Source organism: Cebus imitator, unplaced genomic scaffold (genome assembly GCF_001604975.1).
Source record: "Cebus imitator isolate Cc_AM_T3 unplaced genomic scaffold, Cebus_imitator-1.0 Scaffold409, whole genome shotgun sequence".
Classification (NCBI taxonomy): domain Eukaryota; kingdom Metazoa; phylum Chordata; class Mammalia; order Primates; family Cebidae; genus Cebus; species Cebus imitator.
In genome coordinates, this window is record NW_016107724.1 from 1550683 (window position 1) to 1573419 (window position 22737).

Here is a 22737-nt window from a genome sequence, read left to right on the forward strand (position 1 = left end):
TAGGACAACAAATTCTACCTCGGAATCCTTTATTTCAACTCAAATATTCTATTTCTACATTTTATATTACAAATGAGAGAAAAAAATATTTACCTTTTCTACTATGGAATTGTTTATTGAGGGCAGTGCTTAGGGCCTATAGGTTTTGTAAGCTGTTTTTCACATCCTGTCTACTTTCTGTGTCATCTTCAGATTGGATTTTGAAGATCTCTTCTGTGCTTGTAGGTTACTGACATTCTGGAAAAAAACGACCCAAAAGAAACCTGTTGGTCAAGCAAAACTAAGCTTAGTAGATCTACTTCAGTAAGAAAAAAACAGAGTAGTATCTCAAATGGGGGAAACAAATTAAAAGTGCACTCAGTTTAACTTTTTTTCCTCTTTCTTTGGAAGTGTTTGACTGATTATCTGGATCAGATATATGCCTAGAGTAGGCACATAGTGATTGTGATAGGAAAATACTTTCCAAGACAAACAGGAAAAAAAAAAAGAGAGAATGGAAGGGAAACAAGTGAGGAAAAGCCAGCTTCTGACAGATACAAAATCACTGTGTGATGATAAAATAGCCTTAAATATAAGAAATCCATTGCATATATAGACACCCACATGCACAGAAAGCCACACAAAATAATATTTACAACAAGATTGAGCAGTGATTTGACTACTAATCAATTACATGAAGAAAAAGTTCTACCATCATGTTCCCAAGATGGAATTCCCCAAAATGGACACTAATTTAGATTGTACCTGGTAGGATTATGCCAGTTAGAGACATATGCACATGAGTTAAACTAAAACATAAGCAAGAATTTGACCCAGAGGGTCAAAAGAACTGACAAGAGCACATGAAAATTTTGCTGGGGTAACCCCTTAAGAACCTGGTTTAAAGCACGGGTTGGGGGCCTGATAAACCCGCCATCTCCAAGCAAAAGGAAACTAAGTGGAACAAACGAAGACAAGGTTGAAGAAGGTCCTCATAAGGTTTTGAAAGGGAAATCAAAGTAATTTGTCTAAAGGACATCAAGAACTTCTGAACTTACGAGTTTTAGAACTAAATCTTTTAGTGACTCAGTGACAAAAACAAACAGTAGAGTTCTAAGTAACAGAGCAGTTTTCTCATCTAGGATAGTGGTTAAATAATCAAAGCATTATTAAAAAGCATTCTCATTCCTAGGCGGCAAAAACTTTACATCTGGGAGACTGAGAAAAATAAATTAAGTTTAGACCCAAAACAGGATTTGCCTCACTTTGGCAGTCAAACAGACCCCTGAATTGGAGACTTATCAGGCCCCAGAGAAACGTTTCACATAGAGCTCAAGTAGGCTGCAGATGGGTTTCAATTCACCCTGTGTTATATCTCTACAATTTTTCACTTTTGATGCTACAAAAAACCACAATGAAAATACTCTGTTGATCAAACAAAGCTAGGTATGTTAGATCCCATGCAATAAAAAAGAACGCTACATTAAGAAAGTTTCTGTAAGTCTCTAAAAGGGAAAATTAGAGGAAGATATTTTACAAGATGTTAAAATCCAGGCTGGGTTAGTCAAAGGCAGGTTTTGCAAGGTTGAGAATAGGCAGGGATTAGGCAGATTTTATGACATTGTAGCTTTGTACAGCAAGGTTAGAGATCATGATTTCAGGATTCTGAAATGAAACATTTTTCTTGTTTATGTCTTTTCTTTTTGATCTGGATATAAGTAAGGGTTTGTTGCTTTACAGTGGATTTTACAAAGACCAAGAAGGATTACGGTAGAATAACTGACTTTTGAATCAATATACATTAAGATTTCTGTTTTTAAAAGGAACATAAGTTGTTTTTAGAATCAGTTAAACCTTGGAGATATTTTCATTTGAAAAGGCAAAAAGCAAATGATAATATTTATTTTGCTCACATATATTTATTCGAAGGTATATTCCTAAACAATCTTACAGCATTTTTGTGTGTGCAACTGATTTTGTAATTATTTCTTGCTCTTTATGCCAATTAATATAAAAGAAAATACCACTCCAGATGGTTGAACTGATTCAGCCTGCTTTTATCAGAAAAGTACTTATTCATATCCAAATGAGTTTTAATTCTTATGATTCTCTTCTTAATTACAAGTAGAAGGTAATTGCCACCTCAAAAATGTAGGGAAGAAAACAAACACTTTCATTATTTTGGTTCTTACCATATCATAGTAAGTTTTTTTTTTTTTTCTGTTCTGGTTTATATTTTCATATTGAACACGTAATCCTCATGTAAACTATCTACATTTTTTTTTTCAATTTTTGGCATTGCTATGTAACATATTTAATTCCTGTAAACCCGCAATGGAAACACGCTGCTCTTCTCTGGAGAACTTTGCTGCCCTTCTCTCAGCTTAGAAATAGATCTCCACATTTGTTCCCATCCTTAATCATCTCTCCTTTGAAGATAATTATTTGACATTAGGTCCATTCTCTGTTCACATCATATCCTCAAAGCACTTTGAAACAATTCTCCAGCCAGTGGTCATCATTCAACCTTGTGAAAGATGAGTGCTTCTGATGAGTTTTTACTATTGTCCTTTAATCATACCAAAAGAGACCCTCAGTTCCTTCCCAGTGATCACCACATCCTCACTGTATATGTAATCTACAACTTTTTTTTTTTTTTTTTTGGAATCCAGAGTCTCTCTGTTACCCAGGCTGGAGTGTAGTGGTACGATCTCAGCTCACTACAACCTCCACCTTCCAGCTCAAGAAATTATCCTACCTCAGGATCCCGAGTAGCTGGGATTACAGGTACATGCCACCACAGCTGGCTAATTTTTTTTTTCTTTTTTGTATTTTAGTAGAGATGGGGTTTCACCATCTCGGCCAATCTGGTCTTGACTCCTGACCTCAGGTGATCCCCCTGCCTTGGCCTCTCAAAGTGCTGGGATTACAGGTGTGAGCCACAGTCTACTAGTCTGTGGCTACCAGTCTAGCGTACTAGTCTACAACTTTTAAATAAGATACCTAATAATGGAAAAAAAATGTATTTCTAATTTTTTAGCTCCTAAGAAACATTGCGTTATCAAAATATTATATAAACAATTGTCTCAATTAGATTAAAAATCCCAGAGTTAGAGACTTTCAGTCTTATACAAATAATAGTTATGATTTAAATAATAGATTTAAGTAGAATTGCTATTATACACTATATTTTTCTACTCAAGCTGCCATAACATTACCACCGAGTAGGTGACTTTAACAACATAATTTTAATTTTTAACAGTTCTGGAGGCTAGAAATCTTTGATGCCAGCATCAAAATCGGCAGATCTGGTTTCTCCTCAGGCCTCCCTTTTTGGCTTGCAGATGATAACCTGCAGCAGCCTATAAAAACACATTGCTGTGTCCTAACATACTCCTTCCTCTGAGTATCCCTGGTGTCCCTTTGTGTGTCCAAATTTCCCTTTAAGGGTAATGGTCAGATTGGATTAGAGCCCAGCCTAACTGCCTAATTTTATCTTCCTTTTTGGTGTAAATTCATGTGATTCAAGTATAACTTTGTTACACACATAGATTGTGTGGTGCTGAAGTCTGGGCTGTTAGGTTACCCATCACCTAAATAATGTATATTTTACCCATTAAGTAATTTATCATCATCCACCCCAATCTTACCTTCTCACTCTTTATCTTCATGCAGAGTTTAGCTCCTACCTGTAGGGTAGAACATGCAGTATTTACCTTTGTGTCAGATAATCATTTTTTAAAAAGCCTTATCCCCAAATATAACCACGTTATGAGGTCCTGGGGGCTAGGACTTTACCGTATAAATTAGGGGAGGATGTAACACACACTGCAAGTAATATGACTACATCATCTGTTTCCCTCAAAAAAAAGGGCTTTCTCTTTGCCCTTTACTATTTACCCAGGAGCTTCTTGTTCTCTTCTATAGCTTTGAAACTTGATTACATTCAGGTGCCAACCATTAACAGTAAACAAATAAAAAAAAAATTACACTTGTAAACAATACCTTATCTGCAATTATGTTATCCCAAGTGCTCTGAGAACTGATTTACCTTTTTCCTCAAAGGGAGGCTCAAGCTAGTTTGATGGTAAAAAACTGTCCTAAACTAAAAGATCTACTTATTCACCTGGACGATCTCAAACCATTCTTCTGGAGATCATCCATTTGACCCCAGGAAAAAAAAAAGGATCTACTTATAGTCTTTGTTTTTTCCACTTCACCTGAACATTTGTATGTTTTGCTGCAGAAATATCAATGTGTTAGTACAGGCTGCTGCTCCAAACCTTACTGGGGATATTTTAAAACTATGGCCAATGCTCTGTATTACTATTTGAAAATCAAAGTAATTCTGAAATACCAGATATAACCATCATTCTCAGCAAACTGACACAAGAACAGAAAATCAAACACCGCATGTGCTCACTCATAGGCGGGTGTTGAACAGTCAGAACACATGGGCACAGGGAGGGGAGCATCACACACTGGGGTCTGTGGGAGGGAAATAGGGGAGGGACAGTAGGGGGTGGGGAGTTGGGGAGACATAGCATGGGGAGAAATGCCAGATATAGGTGATGGGGAGGAAGGCAGCAAATCATACTGCCATGTGTGTAGCTATGCAACAATCTTGCATGTTCTTCACATGTACCCCAAAACCTAAAATGCAATTAAAAAAAAGAACATGTGACCTTCAGAAATTTAGATAAGGAATTGTAGGACTGTAGTGGGATACATTTCACTCTGAACTCTAGAAAAACAGGGTCCTGCCTCTTCGCCATAAAAATTGAGTTAGCATGTGCTAAGTGATTATCAAGGGCCAGGTTTTGTTGTAAGCACTTTACACATATTCAGTCATTTGATTCTCACAGTAAACTTATTCTCATTTCAATGAAGAAGTGAAAGCAAAAGTGTTTGAATAACTTTCCCAAAGTCTTACAGTTAGTAAGCCCATGAGGCCAGATTTCAAAGCTAGAAGATAACATCTCCAGAGTAAAACTTAAACAATACACTATGAATTATGAGGAGATAAATGAATAGACTTACTACAACTGAATAATTTTGGACTAATGTCATTCCTCGAGAGCATTAACTAATCTCCACTTACTCAACATTACTATTATCTCTCCCCCTTTTTTGACTCTTGCACCTGGTCTGTCTTCCCCTGGCCTACCTATTTGTTGCCTGTAGGTGTTGTCTCACCCAAGACAAGACTATATTATTTTGATTTGCTTTGGGATTTTTGGATTACAAAGAATAGAAACCTTTGCGTCAGATGCATCCATTCGCTCTTGGTCTTTTGGAAAATGGACAGTTATTTTCTCTATTTCTCTTAAATTCCATACCATTGTACTCTGTAAAAGCCAGATAGCCTTTTTACTTTTTTTGCTTATACTTTGTCCTACATGATAAACTCCAAATGATGGTATCAGCTGTCTACCCTGCAGTTGAATCATAACTTCTAATTTTTGACAGTGTGGTACAGCTTTCCCAGGTTCATCCTCATGATTCAGAAGTCCAGTCATGTGCCACAGAATGACATTTTGGCCAAGGATAGACTGCATACATGACAGTGGTTTCATCGTGGAGCTATCCTATACTGGTGTATTCTTTTTTTTAAAATCTTTCGTAACGTGTTTTCACTGTAGCTTTTCTCTATGTATGCTTAGATACACAGACATTTAACATTGTGTTACAGTTGTCTACATTATTGAGTCTAATAACATGCTGTACATGTTTGTGGCCTATGAACAATAGGCTATACTTCATAGCTTAGGTATATAGTAACCTGTGCCCTCTAGGTTTGTGTAAGTGCACTCTGTGATGTTCAAACAATGATAAAATCACCTGACATTGCATTTCTTAGAATGTATCCCTATGGTTAAGCAATGCATGACTGTAATTATGCTTTGGTAACAGGAATTTAAGAAAAAGGTGTTTTCTTTTTCTCTTCTTTTTTTTTCTTTTTGATGTTTGAAAAGAAGAAAAAATCTGAATGACAAAAGTACCGTTTAGCCTATCTTTTACATTTACCACCAGTACTATAATAGAAGATTCTCATGATGTGGAAATACTGTGTGTAGGAAACACATTAAGGCACTGTGGTTAGGGAAGATATGCCATTAATAACTCTTCTAGAGTGAAGGTGGGACAGTGCTGGGCTACCATTTCAGTTTTTTTTGTTGTTGTTGTTGTTATTTTTTGATCAATAGGGATTGAGTGAGCAAAATAAACTGGCCTGAAACAAGCAGTTTGTAGACTCTACCAGCTTTTCCTTTTGATTTTCTCTTGATTTCTGTCATAGTTATTTCCTGATCATCTTAGCTTCTCGGTTATCCAAGTAGATATCTACTCAAGCCTATTACTGTGGAAGTGAGGTCAAAGTCTTGTCTTTCATTGATTAAAACTAATTAACCCTATAAAGGGAGACAAATATTAACAAAATAGTAAATGAAAACAGTTGTCTATGTGTTACTGATTCTATGTAGATCTGATCCATTGTATTTCTTAAATTATTGCCAGTATGTGATTCCCGACTGTGGCCTGTAAATCTCGTTTGTAAGCTGTAGAGAATGGGATCAGATAATATTCTGCAAAGGAAAATTCACAGTATATTTGCTTGTCCATTTCTATATGGCCTCGGGGCAGACAATCACAAATAGGACTTTGAAGAGTATCCTCTAAAATGGTTGAGAGAAAATATATAGCTTATTTGTAATTATTCAGAATGTTAGATTAAAAATGAGCAAGTTAATGAAATATAGCAATTTTAACTCATCTGCTTATTAACTGATACCATTGTCAAACCAAATCATAAGAATTCTCCTATGCTTGGTTATATAAAAATGAATTGACATGTAGATTTAGTTTATACTCCAAAGTATACAGCTTAAAAAATTTAACATATTTGTTGAAACACATGGAGTCAGTTTTAAGGTTCTGTGCATACGGTATACAACCTGTTAGCCTCTTTTTTAAATCAAAAATAGACAAATTTTTAAAATTCATTTCTTGTTTCCAATGTTGGCCACTCAAAACTGTTGCTTTCTCCTCTGACAAGTTATATTTAGTAATTGTGATGGTAAATTGTAGGTGTCAACTTGACTAGATTAAGGAATACAAAGATAGCTGATAAAGTATTATTTTTGGGTATGTCTGCGAGGGTGTTTCTAGAGAAGATTGGCATTTGAATCACTCGTCTGAATAAGGAAGATCTGCCCTCATCCAGTGTGGGTGGGCACCATCAATTCGGTGGAGGACTCAGAATGAAAAGGCAGAAGAGAGGCAGATTTGCTTTCTCTGCCTTCTGGAGCTGGGGCACCCTTCTCTTGCCCTTGGTTGTCAGAACTCCAGGTTCTCTGGCCCTTGGACTCTTTGACTTGTAGCAACACCTCATCCCCCATTCTTAGGCATTCAGTCTTGGACTCAGAGTTACAGCATCTGTTTCCCTAGTCTGAGGCCTTTGAACTAGGACTGAGCTGCATTACTGGTGTTCCTTGTTCTTCAGGTCACAGACAGACCAGCAAGGGACTTCTTAAGCTTGATGGTCTCTTCAGCTAGTTCCCTTAGATGTCCCCTTTCATCTGTGCATGTATCTATCTATCTATCTGTCTATCTATCAATCAATCATCTATCCACCTACCTACCTATATACCTACACACCTACTTATCTAATCTGTCTCCTAAATATTCTATCTCTCCAGAGAACCCTAACTAATATAGTAACTTATTAGCTCTAGTATATTTTCTGGAAGTTAAGGTCACACAGATTCCTGAGGGTAAGTAGTCCTAAGTTAAAAAAAAAAATAGTATCAACAACGTAGAGAGATCAAACCAAATGAGCTTCCAATTTTGCCTTGAAAATACTATGACTTTTTTAATGGATGACTTTTGATGGAATAAAACAGATGACAGTCATGTTGAAAATAATAGTTCAAGAGTTGGCAACAAGAAAATGAATGTGAAAAGTATATTTAAGAATGTGCCAAATAAAGGAATTTAAAAGAACAATGAGATGCTACCTGGAGAACACAGTAACTTCAATATTCATTTTGGAGTAATTCAAAATGTTTTAATGTAAAACTCCGGTCAAGGAAAGCTGCAAGTGGTTTAGGCAATAATAGAGCCTGTGGTTTCACCAAGGGTCATAAAATAATTTATAAGAATTTTGTATATGTTTTGTAGACAGTGACATCTAGGACACAAAAATTCACTAAATTATCTCAAAACCAAAGAATGACTATATAATAAAGACAGTATAGCATAGTAAACTTTTTATATAGCATGTAATTTGGAGCTTCTTATACAGGTTCTGCCCTTTGCTCAGATTAAAAGTAAGCAAATGATGGAAATTTAGCAATTTTGACTCATCTACCTGTTATCTGACACCATTGTCAAACCATACCATCAATGTTGTCCTATGCTTGGTTATGTAAAATTTAATTGAAATGTAGATTTACTTTATATTCTAGAAATATGGAATTAAATAAAAATGAACACATTTGTTGAGACACATGAAGTCAGTAAGGAATGTGATGTTGAACAAGTTGCCTAATCTTTTCATATTTCAATTGTTCCTTCACCAGAAGAAAAAAAAAAAAAAAAAAAAAACTTAGTGGTTGCCCCTTATAGGATTGTTATGAATAGATAAAATTGCCTATAAAAATAATAATCTCCATATCTGGTACCAATAAAAATACTAGAAAAGTTTAAATACTGTTGTTTCTGTTATTTCAACTTGAATTAATAAGACATGAGACATTCTGCTTACTACGTGTAAAGCCACTTATTCAGCACCACATCCCACATTAAATGTGGCTTATTCAAGGAGAAACTTCTCAGGAATTAGTAGTTGCAAAAATAGTACTTGACACATATTTCTATAACACTGTGTTTATCACATTGTGTTGTGACACTTTTTGTTTATCTCTCTGTCAGTCTGTCAAATAGACTATGAGTTCCTAGGGAGCAATGTAGTATTCAACTTATAGTCATAAAACCTTGTGATATGTAGTAAGCACCCAATAAATGTTTGTGAAGTTGAATGTTGTTTCTTTTTTAACATCATTAAGCATTGGGTTTACAGCAAACAGTGCTGATTCCTTTCTTCATGCATAGATCATTCATTCTTCAATTTTTTCCTTTTTCCTTTCATGTATTTATTTATTGGGTTTATTTATAAATAAATACAGCAGTAAAAGTTGGTAAGTACATTTAATTTAATTTATTCACAAAGCTATTTCCAAAGCCACATTTGCGGTCTAAGCAGGTATTTGTAACTTACTAGGGGACTGTACTGAATAATATCCTACCTAAATATATAGATGATGATAATAGTTGGCACTTTTTTAGGTGTATTTGAGTTATTAAAATTTGATATAATAAGAAAAATATCTATAAAGCCTGATTTTATGGGAAACATTTTTAAATGGGGTTTAATTTTTTTTTTTAATTTGACAAGTTTCATGATTTTAAAGCTGGTGATCCAAGTGAATTTTAAAGGATGTTTATGCTATTGCATGATGGGGCCAACTCAGCTGGTTAAATTACCCATTATCCCTTGTGAGAATTAAATTATGCAAGGTCTTCAGAAACTCATCACTTTCATCTAATGTGACCACGTTGAACTATATAATTCCCTTTCGAATAAATAAGGCTGATTCAGGTGGAAAGAAGATTAACTGATTGCCTAAAATTATGTAATGCCTGCAGATTTAGTACATGGATTTCAAAATAACATAGTTAAAAGATATTTAAACTAATGTGTAACAATTAAGGATGGACATTCTTTAAAATGACACAAAAGTGATATAGGAATATAAGGACCAAGAAACTGTGCATTAGCATATAGAAAATATTAGTCATTGGACAATAAAACTAATGGATAGCACAAGTATTTTTCATAAATTCTGCTAACATAGGAGGTGAAATAAAAGGGAATAATTTGAATTAAAAAAATAAAGATTGTATCTATTTTAGGAGGTCATCAATTTGTAGGTATTAAGTAGCATGAATAACTCTTCTTTTCCATCCTGACAACTCTACAAATGCAGAGTTAATACCCTGAATTCATGAGGTAGCCTGTAATAATAAAATGTTAAACCAACTGGGCTCTTTTCCCAGGAATCACTGAAGCAAGAAATACTGTATCAGGAGAGAAGAAAAGAGAAAAAGAGAAAAAATAAGACACTAAAAAAAAGGAAAGAAAACTAGATTGCCAAATTTCATAGGATAAGTGGAAAAGCTGTCCATTTTATATGAAGTCAAATAAAATTTTCTCTCTAACCTTGTAAGGGCTACTCTTAAAGCATAAACCAGTTTTAGGTTATGGGAGGAAATTCAAATATGCCTTATTTCATATACCTGAGGGGAAAACACTTTATAACTCTGCCTTTAAACCTTAAAGTCAGCTTTAACGTGTTTTTTTAAAGTAATGTTCTGGTATTGCTGAGCTTATTCCTATCACAAAGCTATTTCCAAAGCCACATGTGTGGTCTAAGCATGTATTTGTAACTTACTAAGGGGCTGTCCTAAAAAACTGAGAACAAATCCAGTTTTTATTTTTACTCATTAAATAACGATGTTTCCTAAAGACCTTTGTCTTGTAGGCCTTCCTTTTTTGACTTTTTTTTTGTTTTGTTTTTCTGAGTAATCTCATCCTTTGTAAAGTGTGACTGTGTTCTGATGGTTCTTAAGTTTATCTAATACAACTTTCTCTTCAGATCTATGTATTTATTTATTTGTTGGCTATTTCAACCTAGGTATTCTGTAAGTTTTGAAAATATGTACAGTGACAATGAACTGATAATCTTTATTATCTTTGCTCTTTCCTCCTCCATACACAAGTTCTTTCTGCTTAGTTTCCTATTTCATTTAACGTATTACTACTTAAGAGTCACTCACTGCAGAAAACGTTAAATTAATCTTACTTCTTTTTCTCTTATACTCCCTGTTCTCAAGGTTATTATGCAGTCTACTTCAATCTGTTTTATTTTCTTTTGTTTATCCTAATTTGTTTTGAGTCAGTTTGTGTCTTCATCATATCTCAAGGAAATTTTGATCATAACTTCTTAATTGTTTCTCCACCCTCTGTCCTCTCCTGTCTTCAGTCTCTCTTCCACATTGTTACTGGAATATAATTACGAGATATTCTGATGGAAGAATATTACTACCTTCCCATCACACAAAGATAAGGGCTAAACTTCTCAACACATCAACTGAGACTTTAGCAAATAGGCCTTAATTTACCATTTTAGAAATAGCCAAATTTTCTCATCTCTTCTTCAGGTAAAACATAGTGAGGAAATTTTAGTTTTTCTTTAAGACCCAGTACAAATGGCATCTCATTCAGCAGAATAAGTTACCTGTTATATGGCATATTTGCATTTTTTATAGCCACCGCTGTAGAAATTATTACATTTTTAAATACTAATTGGCTTACATATGTGTTTTACCAAATCCAAAGATGTAGGGTAGGGATTGTGTCTTTTCTATTTTTGCAATCTTCAGAACTTAAGAGACTTAAGTATGGGAAGTATTTATTAAACATTTGTTAATCCTGTAGAACAAATGGATGACACTGTGTTGGGGGAGGCTCTGAGTTGCAAGGGTGACCTTCTTGAGATTTGCAGGAATTACCACTAGATGTCACTAGCACATTTTTGATAGCAATTTCTCAATCAAGAACAACTAACCTTTCCTGAGGACCTACTGTGTGCCAAACCCTTTTTAGTAATTCTGCAAAGCAGGTTTTATCACCATGAATCCACCCTGGAAACTGATGTTTTGAGTGATTAATAGGTCATACAGCTAGTATGACACAGAGGTGGGATTTAAATTTCTGCCATCAAGCCCATGGTTTTCCCATAATGCAAGCTACATTCTGTTTCTTTTGTGAAAACTGAGCCTCTGGGCTCCAAATGATAAATACTATATGCTACCATTCCCCAAAAATTAAATCTTTATTGACAAATTAATCTATTATTGAGCTGTCTATGCACTCACCAATACCCTTTGAGTTAAAAGTAAGTGACTTTGTTTCTATAAGCTTTTACTAAATATAAAGCAGTTTATCATTCATAGAAATCTTTTAAATTAAACATAAATATAGATTTTGAACAGGGGCATGTAGATTTATATTCTCAGTTATTTATGTTTTTTGCAAGTTAGCAACTGATGTCTATCGTTCATTTATTTTTTGAGACAGAGTTTTGCTCTTGTTGCCCAGGCTGGAATGCAGTGGTACAATCTTGGCTCATCACAACCTCCACCTCTCAGGTTCAAGCAATTCTCCTGCCTCAGCCTCCTGAGTAGCTAGGATTACAGGCATGTACCACCATGCCTGGCTAATTCTGTATTTTTAGTAGATACGGGGTTTCTCCATGTTGGTCAGGCTGGTCTCAAACTCCTGACCTTAGGTGATCAGCCCGCCTTGGCCTCCAAAGTGCTGGGATTACAGGTATGAGCCACCATGCCTGAACTGATGTCTACTATTTTTTAGATAAAGTTGTTAATTAGGGACGGACATATACATGAAATATAGACACTACCTCCAAGCAGCTTATAAGCTTATGATGTCTCCTTGATTCAAAGTCAAGAAACATCATAATTTACTGTAAATACACCCTACAGTAAGGGTGTATTTACTCTGAGACTTTGGAATCCAAAGAGTACCTATAAATACCAATTATGCTGATAATGTGACTTTTGTCTGTTCTTGGATCTTTAAACACTTAGAAGCACATTCCTAAGTATGCTAAAGGCCCACTAGGTTTCTGCCCGCTCACTCCAGATGTCATTGTATTTTTAGACCTAACTCTGCTTTTGGAGATTCCCAATAAAGACCCAGAACTTGAGAGGTATCACTGTAGAAACCCTTTCCAATCAAAGAATGGAAGAAAGAATGATGTAAGAAATAATGATGCAAGGGTGCTTAGGTCTGAATGCATGCATTTGGATGAATCTCATCCTACTTCCTGTTCTGTGCAGTTGATGGCAGAAAAGCAGTTAGCAATTATACAAATGAAAGATGAGAGGGAGGGAGATAGCTCCTGATTCTCCTTATATTTTACTGCTTTTCTTCAGTTTAATTTCAGTATCTCATCAGACTAACCTTTCTGCCAAACTCAGTGGTTGTTAGTATTTTTGCTTCTGTGATTGTTCATTATTAAAAGGAGTTAAATTTCCATCAACTGATTTAAAATCACACATTTATATACAACATGATAATTTTCTCCATAGATTTTAAAATGTAAGGAATTAATGTAGTCATGGAAACAGTTTATCTCCCTCTCAATATCTTATACATGCAGTGAGTTTTTGTTTTATGGGAAATTAAATTATATACATTTGAAAGTTAGCAATATAAAAGAATAATATATTTCCAATTTATTTCAAAAATTAGAAATAGTTTTAACTTCCAATATTAAAAATGTAAAAATAATAACATAATGTCAAAGTTGAAGAGCCAATTAAATAATACATGTGTTATTTCTGCAAAGGGATGTCTTCTTAGAAAATAAGTGAAAATACTTACCAACTTTGTTAATATTTGCATTGAATGATGAGAGTTGTCAATTAAGTGAGATCATTAGCAATACATTTCTGAAATAAAATGCACCCAGTTTGTACTCCTTTCTTGTCGGAAAAGAACATCAACTCTTTTTTATACTGATAGTCTAGAGACATTCTTTGTTATATATGCCTTCCATCTTTTCCTTTCTACTTTTGCCTCGCCCAGGGTACAAACTAAAAAAAATTTCATCGGAATGTTGAGTGCATGAATACATGAGTTGGATAAGTAACGAAAGTTGGAGAAAGATTTGGTAATCACTCAGTGGCTTCCTCCTCTTGCTCCCTATCCCTGGAGTTTTGCATTGGGAAACCACAATGGGAAATCCAGGAAGTCACAATGTGCAGCTTGCAAACTCAGATTTAGTAAAAGAATAACAGGGCTGGGCGCAGTGGCTCATGCCTGTAATCCCAGCAATGTGGGAGGCTGAGGCGAGTGGATCACCTGAGGTGAGGCATTCAAGACCAGCCTGACCAACATGGTGAAACGCTGTCACTACTGAAAATACAGAAAAATTAGCCAGGTGTGGTGGCAGGAGCCTATAATCTCAGCTACTCAGGAGGCTGAGGCAGAAGAATTGCTTGAACCTGGGTAGCGGAGGTTGCAGTGAGCCAAGATCACGCCATTGCACTTCAGCCTGGGCCATAAGAGCAAAACTCCATCTCAAAAAANAAAAAAAAAAAAAAAAAAAAAAAAAAAAAAAAAAAAAAAAAAAAAAAAAAAAAAAAAAAAAAGGGTAGCAGGACAGGCTAATGTTGAGAGGCCATGCTCTTTGGAACCATAATGCCCAGGAACAAATTCCAGCTAGGTCATTTACTAGCTCTTGTAAAAACAACAGCAAAGAACTAGAAACAGTTATGAGCCTCAGTTTTCTCCTACTTAAAATGGGAGATAATCGTGGCATATACTTCATAGGGTTATTGTGAGAATTAAATAAGCCAAAATATGAAATCCCTTAGAACATACATCACATATCGTAAATGCATTGGAGATGTTGGTTGTTGCTATTGCTGCTGCTGGTGCTACTGCTGTTTTTGTTGTTAAAGAAAATTATAGTTTAGGGAGGATAGAAATAAACTAATAGGCTGCCTTGTTTTGTCCCCAAGTTATAAATGAAAAACGGGGATCATTTTTTACTTCAACCTGAATCAAGGATTAGTTTTACTGAGTGAGAAGTTTGGGAATAATATATTTTTTCTTTCATAATTATAAGAAGAATGAGTTAAAAAAATCACTTAAACATAAATGAGAGACTAGTGATTTTTTGAAAGGTCATCATATTTAGTAGGCTATTTTACTAGTCAAATTCTTATATTTGTTTGCTATAAATAAATGTATATATAAAGCCTGCTTTTTAGCTTATCAATGAATCATACCTAAAGTATCCTCCATTAAGGACATGAGCCATAAAGAAGGCACCACCTAATGGCAGAATGTTTTAATTGCTAGCAAAAAGCTAAACAGAAGCAATCAGCCTGTAATGTTAAGCTTGCAAGTGGAAATGAAAAGATAGCATGCATTACAGCAACATCCATTTATATATGTAAATCTTGGTTCCATGTAGATGAGCCTTGAGGCTTAGCAGGACTAGAAAACAATTGTAGATTATCAATATGATCATTGAATATGAAGAGCTTCCCGAGGGTTATACCAGAATCTAGTCTGTCAGGGTTCAAATCTGAACTTTACCTCTTATTAGTTGTTGAGTTGACCTTTAGCAAGCTGTTTAACTTCATGCCTCACATTCTTTTTCTGGTACCTATGTCAGGGTTATTGTAGATTAAATAGCTTATATTTATAACATTCTTAGAATAGTACCTGATGTAGAATAAGTACTACTTAGGTGCTTATTAAGTGGATGAATAGAATTACTTTACTGTACTTCAAGTCAATGGAGTTCATAAGAACAGACAAAAACCATCTTTTAAAAGTATATTAGTGATTTACTGGGTGTTTCATGTAGGATTACAAAGTCAAGGCTTTGAAAGATACCTCAGTTTTGTACCTTTGCATTGTAAGATGTAAACTTACATAGTCCCAAATAGCCAATGTCATAAGGCAGAAAAAAAAAATGATTAAAAGCATAAGTTTTGTGGCGTCAAGGACACTTTAAAAACCCTGGCTTTGCTACTCATCAGTTACATGACCATAGACATATTCTTATGTTTATATATTACTTATTTAATCCAGTTTTCTTTTCTGCATTCATTTGTAAGCACTGAAAAATATTCTCTCTAATTTTAATCATCCTTTGTTACTTTCTAGCAAATTCAGGTTCTTCTTTTTCATTATCCAAGTGACTGTTATCTTTGATACTTTAAAATATAGGCCCCAAATCTGTTGTAAATTGTTTTGTATTAAATGGCTCTAAATTTTATTATGTGTTATATAGCAAAACATTAACATTATGTATGTCCAGTAAGTATTTCATTTCTTGTTGATATTGTCCTAGATTCAATATTTTCTTCTAATTGTTGATACTATGATAAGGAAAGATGCATGCAATGATATGTAAAATGAGTGCCCAAAAAATAGAAGTACAACTTTAAGAAAATATTAAACAATAATCTAACATCATTTTCATGCTACTCTGTTTCTGGAATAAGTAACAACTGTAGTTATGGAGACTTTTTTTTTTCTTTTTGAGACAAGGTCTCATTCTCTTGCCCAGGCTAGAGTGTAATGGCTCACTACAGCCTCAAGGTCCTGGGGTCACGCAATGATCACATCTCAGCCTCCCAAGTACCTGGGACTACAGGCACACACCACTGCACTCAGCTAATTTTTAAATTTTCTGTATTGATGAGGACCACTATATTGCCCTGATTGGTCTCTAACTCCTGGGCTTAAGCAGTCCCCCGCCTCTGCCTCCTAAAGTGCTAGGATTACAAACATGAGCCACTGTGCCCAGCTGAGCCTAACCGTAAACTCTCTTTTAGATTGAATAACTTAATAGGAAATTAAAACACTGAAGAAAAAATAAATTCTTATGAATAAACACCTATTTTATACATCCTGAAAGAATGCCTTCTGTTCATATGAAAAAAAAGCTTCATTCATAATTATACTTCAGTACCCTTTCTGGCTGTTTTGCATAATATCTAACTTGTAACTTTCTCAATGTTAGACTGTGTCATTTTGAAAATGAGTATTATGATCAACTCTTACCAGTAGTATTTGTAGAAGATGTTTTCAGTAGTGAAATTTGGGTAAATTGTTCTAATTTAGAAACCTTGATATAATAGCCTCATTTCCTTCACAGGCGGTCTAGGTAAGGAAAATCTGCTTTGGGGTTCTTGGTGAATGTGCAAGTCAGTGTGTTTAAAAGACAACTTAAATTTCCTACGTTAAAAGAGATGTGAAGGAGTGAGTTATTGAAGTTGCAATCTGCAGTTTTGATATTCATGTATAAAAAGGGGCAGATGTTCTTTTCTGGTAAATCATTCCCATAATACATTTACCCTGTATTCAGAGATGCATATGCTTATTGTTAAGTCTTGGCAGAGATTTCAGGAAAACATTGATTAAACTCCATTGGTGAACAAAGGAGAAAAAAAGATTAGTCATTTAGAATAGAGAGTTATTCTTTCAACCTTTTTTTAGCCTCTCCTCTTTTACAGACTGTGCTTAATTCATACTATTAAGCCTAAAATGAACTACCATTGTAATGTGTTTTCAGATAAGCAAAATTATATATATATACATATATATATGTATAATATCTAGGAATGTTCTTAGGGATTTGATACAGGGAAACCCCTGAGAACATTCCTAGACCACATATTTAACATTAAACTTCATTCATATTTTTAGATTCTCATAACTTCTATATACTGTAATTTCTTTGTGGTATTAAAAAGAAAATAAATTAATAGTTAAAAGATTCAAATATGCTTTTATAATCAAAACACAGTTAAGTAAATTTTTTCAGACTGGAGGAAACTAGATGTAGGCTAAGCAGTACTGATGAGCAATGTATAAATAGAAAAAATGTAAAATATATGGATATTTAATATATATATATATGTTTGTAGTAGATTAATAGGACTGTCTTCAAAATGAATAGAGATTAGTATATTAATAAGTAAGTAGGCTTATGGCAAGTAGGTAGATAGATGATAGATAATCGATAAAACTATACATAGAGTATAGTGTATAGTGTTCATTTTATACGTATAAATATGTGTGTAAAGCATATTTTTTAAAGATAACTCTTACTTAGAATAGGATTTTAAAAAAGCAGTTAGGAAGATTTACCATGGATTGGGACAGTTTGGAAAAGTGGAGGGTTTACAACGCTAAGCAGCTTTATAAATTATCTAGTTCTACCTCCTTCATTTTAAAGATGATAAAGCTGACTTGTACCAATGAGTTATACATGATGACTAAGGTAGTTTAAGCTTAATTTTAATATAGAGCTATTAAGCCATAAAGAGTGGGGTGTGGAGATCAGGATACTTAGATTATTTAATAATACTTTACATAATAGTGATTTGTATGTCATATTCAAGGGTCAATGATTATACCAGTTCCCATTCATTAATTCAACATTAAATTCTTGAAAATACCTCTAAAGGAACTCTAAATGAACTTTGAAACATGATACTTAACTAGAACAAAGCATAGCTGGAGTCAAGTGTGGCTATGGTTTATGGAAGTAATTGCAGGAGACAAAGCGATGGAGGTTCTGCTATGTAATTATGTGACCTAATATTAACATCATGATGGTAGATACTGAAAGACAGTGAGGTCAGAGTTAATATAAAGGATGATTTGCCACCTCTTAGAGATTACTTCAATATTACTTGAAAGAAAAAACAAAGATCATTGCAAGGTTTTAAGTCTGAGTGGAAGGGCTAACTGTATGGTAAGAATAAGGAATCTCACAGGAAAGCTAAATCATGGGATGAAAGTTTAGTTAAAACATTTTTTCGAAAGATTGTAGAGTGAGCACTTGTGAAAATTCTCCCTACTTAATTCATGAGAGGAATCTCTGTCAGGAGGCATAAAAACTGGGAGAATAATTCTGGGAAGTCATCTACAGACAGAGGGTAGCTGAATCCAGGAGGGAAAATTAGCTCGAAGGTATAAAGAAAATGGACCAGGTGAAGAAAAATTACACCCAGAAACTAACAAAATAAAACCAGGAAAATTGGGGGATGTGTTTCAAAAAAGAGGAGCTGGTAAGTTGTCTTACAAAGGAATGAATGAGTACTTCAAAAACACCGGCTTTCTTTTTCGTATTCAAATAAACACCTCTCTTTCTCCCTCCTGCTTTCTATTCTGATTTGGAAAAGGGTCATATAGAAATGGACGTTTAATAAAAAACATTTTGACAGTTTCAACTGGAGAATTTAGACTTTTTTGATTAAATTATTTATATATCTTATATAAAGTATTTGCTGACTTCTTTTTTTTCTACTGTGGGGATTTTAAATATTTTTCCCTTTCCTGCTCCTCATTGGAGATTTATATTGTTGTTGAACTCAGTCATATAATGTATTTCTTGTATCCTTTTCCTTCTCTTACCAATTTGTTGATTAGTTTCATAACGGCAAAATAATAATGAAAAAATTACTTATATTTGTTCCTGAATGACAGTTTTGAATATTAATAATACTGTTAATATAATTCAAGAGATTAATCAAAGTTCTGACACTTCCAGCAGTTTACCATTAAGAATCCATCCACTGTGTAGGGAAAATCAGTTGTCTAAGAAGAAACTGTTCCTGTTTTCTCTCTTTTATACTAGAAGCATATGGCCATTAATTAGTATTATCATTTTAAAGATAAATTGCATTGAGGTAATGCCTAATGTGAATAAAGTGAAAAATTTTACTTCAGTTATGTGGTATGTCCTTGTTAATTGAATAAAATCTGTCTTCCAGGTTTTTTCAATATGCATTATTAGTATCTAATCATAAATATGGATTTTGAGCCAAAATATTACTTACTTTTGATTTTTAGATGAATCTATACCAAGAAATAGTTTTTAAAAATACCTTCCTTTAAAAAGAAAGTAGTTTATTTAAAAATAGTCAATGTATGCTAGAAGGATAGTTATTATTTGAGAAGTTTTTGGTTATGGTGTCTACCCCACCTAAAATAATTTCTACTTAATTTCTTTTGACATCCATAATTTCTATAGAAATATAGGTAAATTATGGCTGTCAAAAGAAATTAAGTAGAAATTATATATGTGTCACACCATTTAACTTATAAGAAATCATTTTGGGTGGACGATTCTGACTTATTTCAAAAACAATGAAGAAAAAAGTACTTGTGTGGTTTGTTTCTCCTCCCAAAATAATAATTTTGAAGTTACTTTGTGACATTTTTGAAACAGCCAGCTTTGGTACCTGACGTGGAGTATGGGTTTCTAAGGGACTAAACTTGATTCAGGAAAAGATGCTTGTCTTTACAAGTTATTAAAACAAGTCATCTCTGATTGGTCAAGATTTGCATTAGAAAAGCCGTAGTAAATAGTAATGGTTATTTGATACTGTAAATGATTCTTAACCTACTGTCTATTAACTTTGTAGACTCATAGATACAGGAATAATCCTTGATCAAACCTAAAATAATTTACTATTGATACTCATTTATTGAGCTTAATGGTCAATAATTCTTTGAAAGTATATCATTCATTACTCATGTATAATATATTTCAGCAACTTGATAATTTTTTTCTGACTCTTCCACATATTTTGTTGCCTCAGCAGTATACAACCTGAAAAACAATATGCAAATATCAAACACATTTTCTCTTCAACATAATTTCCCCCCAAAATCCTATTTTTAAAATGATGCAAATAACCAAAACTAGTAAAAGGAAAAACCTATTAAATACTGATCCAAGGCAAACAATAACCACAACCCATCACTATAAATATACATCATAATCCTTTGGAAGTGTTTTGTGCTTTATCATTTCAAAGATATATTAATAATGGCACATTTAACTGATTATCAAGCAGGTCAAAAACAAAGAATATTTTATATTTTTATATTTTTCCTTATGCTTGTCCTTGACTTAACATGTTAGGAAAAGGAGCCTATACAAAAAGGATGGGGAGCTGACCATAATGCCTACCTCTCTTCAAGGCAGATAACTGTCAAATACAAGACTGATATGGACATTTGAAAAACTAAATCTTACCTCGAAGGAAGACAGTTGTGTTAATTAACATCTTAGAATGTATAATTTTACTTTCTGAATCAAGATTATTGCATTACTTCAAATGATTTTATTTAAACGTTAACAGAAAATTCAAGGGGACCTAACCAAATTTTCATATAGGGCAGAAGACTATTCCATTGAATAAATTTTAGGGGCACAATGGGATAAAAATATAGTTGGGCCTTTATTATGCTACAAACATGCTTGTTTAATGAGATCTTTTTTTTTTTTTTAACGAAAGTATATTCCATATCAGCTATTTTATCTGTTCTAAGGAACATACCCATAAAGTTTATTAACAAATTGATTTTCTTTAAAATAGCATATTTTCATTAATTCTCATTTTGTCTTATTATTGACTTTTCAGTTTGATTAGTCAGATTCATTATAGCATTGTAGCTTAGAAAAATGTTTCAAAGAAAAGTTTATGATAAGATATACAAAAAGAATCAGTAAAATATTTACCTAAATAGTCTCCTTTTTTTTTTTTCATTCTAAGTGCTTTTCAGGGAATCAGAAAACTAGGGTAGTAGTTTTACTAATATAGGAAGTTATTTAATATTAAGAGGTAGTTATCTTTGTACTTAATTGATTAGGATACTTAATGACTCCATGTTATAGTTGTTAAAGTATGGGGTCAGGAAATCTGGGCTTTAAATCAAAAGCCTGGAATTACAAAACATGGCTGAATAGTTCTCCATTTTGTAAATTCTGACTTCGATTCTGGGCAAATTGCTTAACCTCTCAGTGACGGAGATTTCTTATCACTTATTGCATTTGTGTGAACACAGACTTTCTTTTTGAAGAACTTTATGATACCCATCTAAGTCTTTATGGTTGGTTTTGCATTAGCTGAAGGGAGATTAAATTTATTATTTAATTTTGTCACCATAACAATTTACGAAAAAAGAATACCTTAAATTTTTCTGTATGTAACTGAGACAGATTTATATATCTGTGAAATTGAAGTTGGTGTTTTGGAGCTAACAATGATATAGTGTCATCCTAATTTAATTAAACCCAGTACTAGTGTGCTGGCATTGCCTCACTACTTTCTGCCATCCATTCTTTTGTTTATCTAATTATATGTCATTATAAAGAGCTCATATTCACTGTGAGCAGGATGCACTAGCACAAATTAAGTTCAGTGATAGAATTGCCTTATATGATGGCAACATTTTCATGACTCCTGTGGATTTTATTGCTGGACTATGTAACTAACGTTTAAAACTTATATTAAAATTGATACATTTTTCCCTGATGCATATTCTATATACTAATTGTTAATTATTTTTTCTTTTCTAAATGTTGTTAAACCATAGAAGAATATTACTGTCATAAAAATTTCAGATACTGTCATTAGTTTTCTTTAGACGAGAGTTACATCTGTGCAACTGAACATAGTGTAAATAAAACAAGATAAATTCTACATTATTTAAAAAACCACATCTGATTTGAAAAAAAAACAGTGATGCATATCTTTGGCTGAGACTCTTTCTACAGACCTGAATATATCATTTATCATACCTAATGTTTCTACATATTATTTTTTCCCAAAGTGCAGTGCATTTATCCTCATGAACACTTTTCACCTAGCTAACTCTGAGGAAGATGGAACAATTTGACTCAAGCTTCCCCATCTCCCTCATCCTATTCAGACTGACTTAGCTGCAGCTCCTCTGTTTCCAACTCCTCTATATTCTTGTCTCAATCTTAGTACCTACTGTGATGCATGAAAGCTTTAGTTTATTATCTTTTCACAATGTGATAAAATCTTTGAATACAGAACCATGTCTTATCCATTTTTATATTCTAGCACCTAAAACAATGTTTGCCGTAGAAGTAGACACTAATTAAATGTATGTGAAAGGATAAATGAATAAGTCAACAAAGATTTTTATGGTTGTTTGATTAAGTCTTAGTAATCAGAGTTGGGAAATGTTAGCATCATGAGCTGAGAGTCAAAGCCTTTTTCCTAGATGAATTTAAATTTTGTGATACCGAATCTTGATCT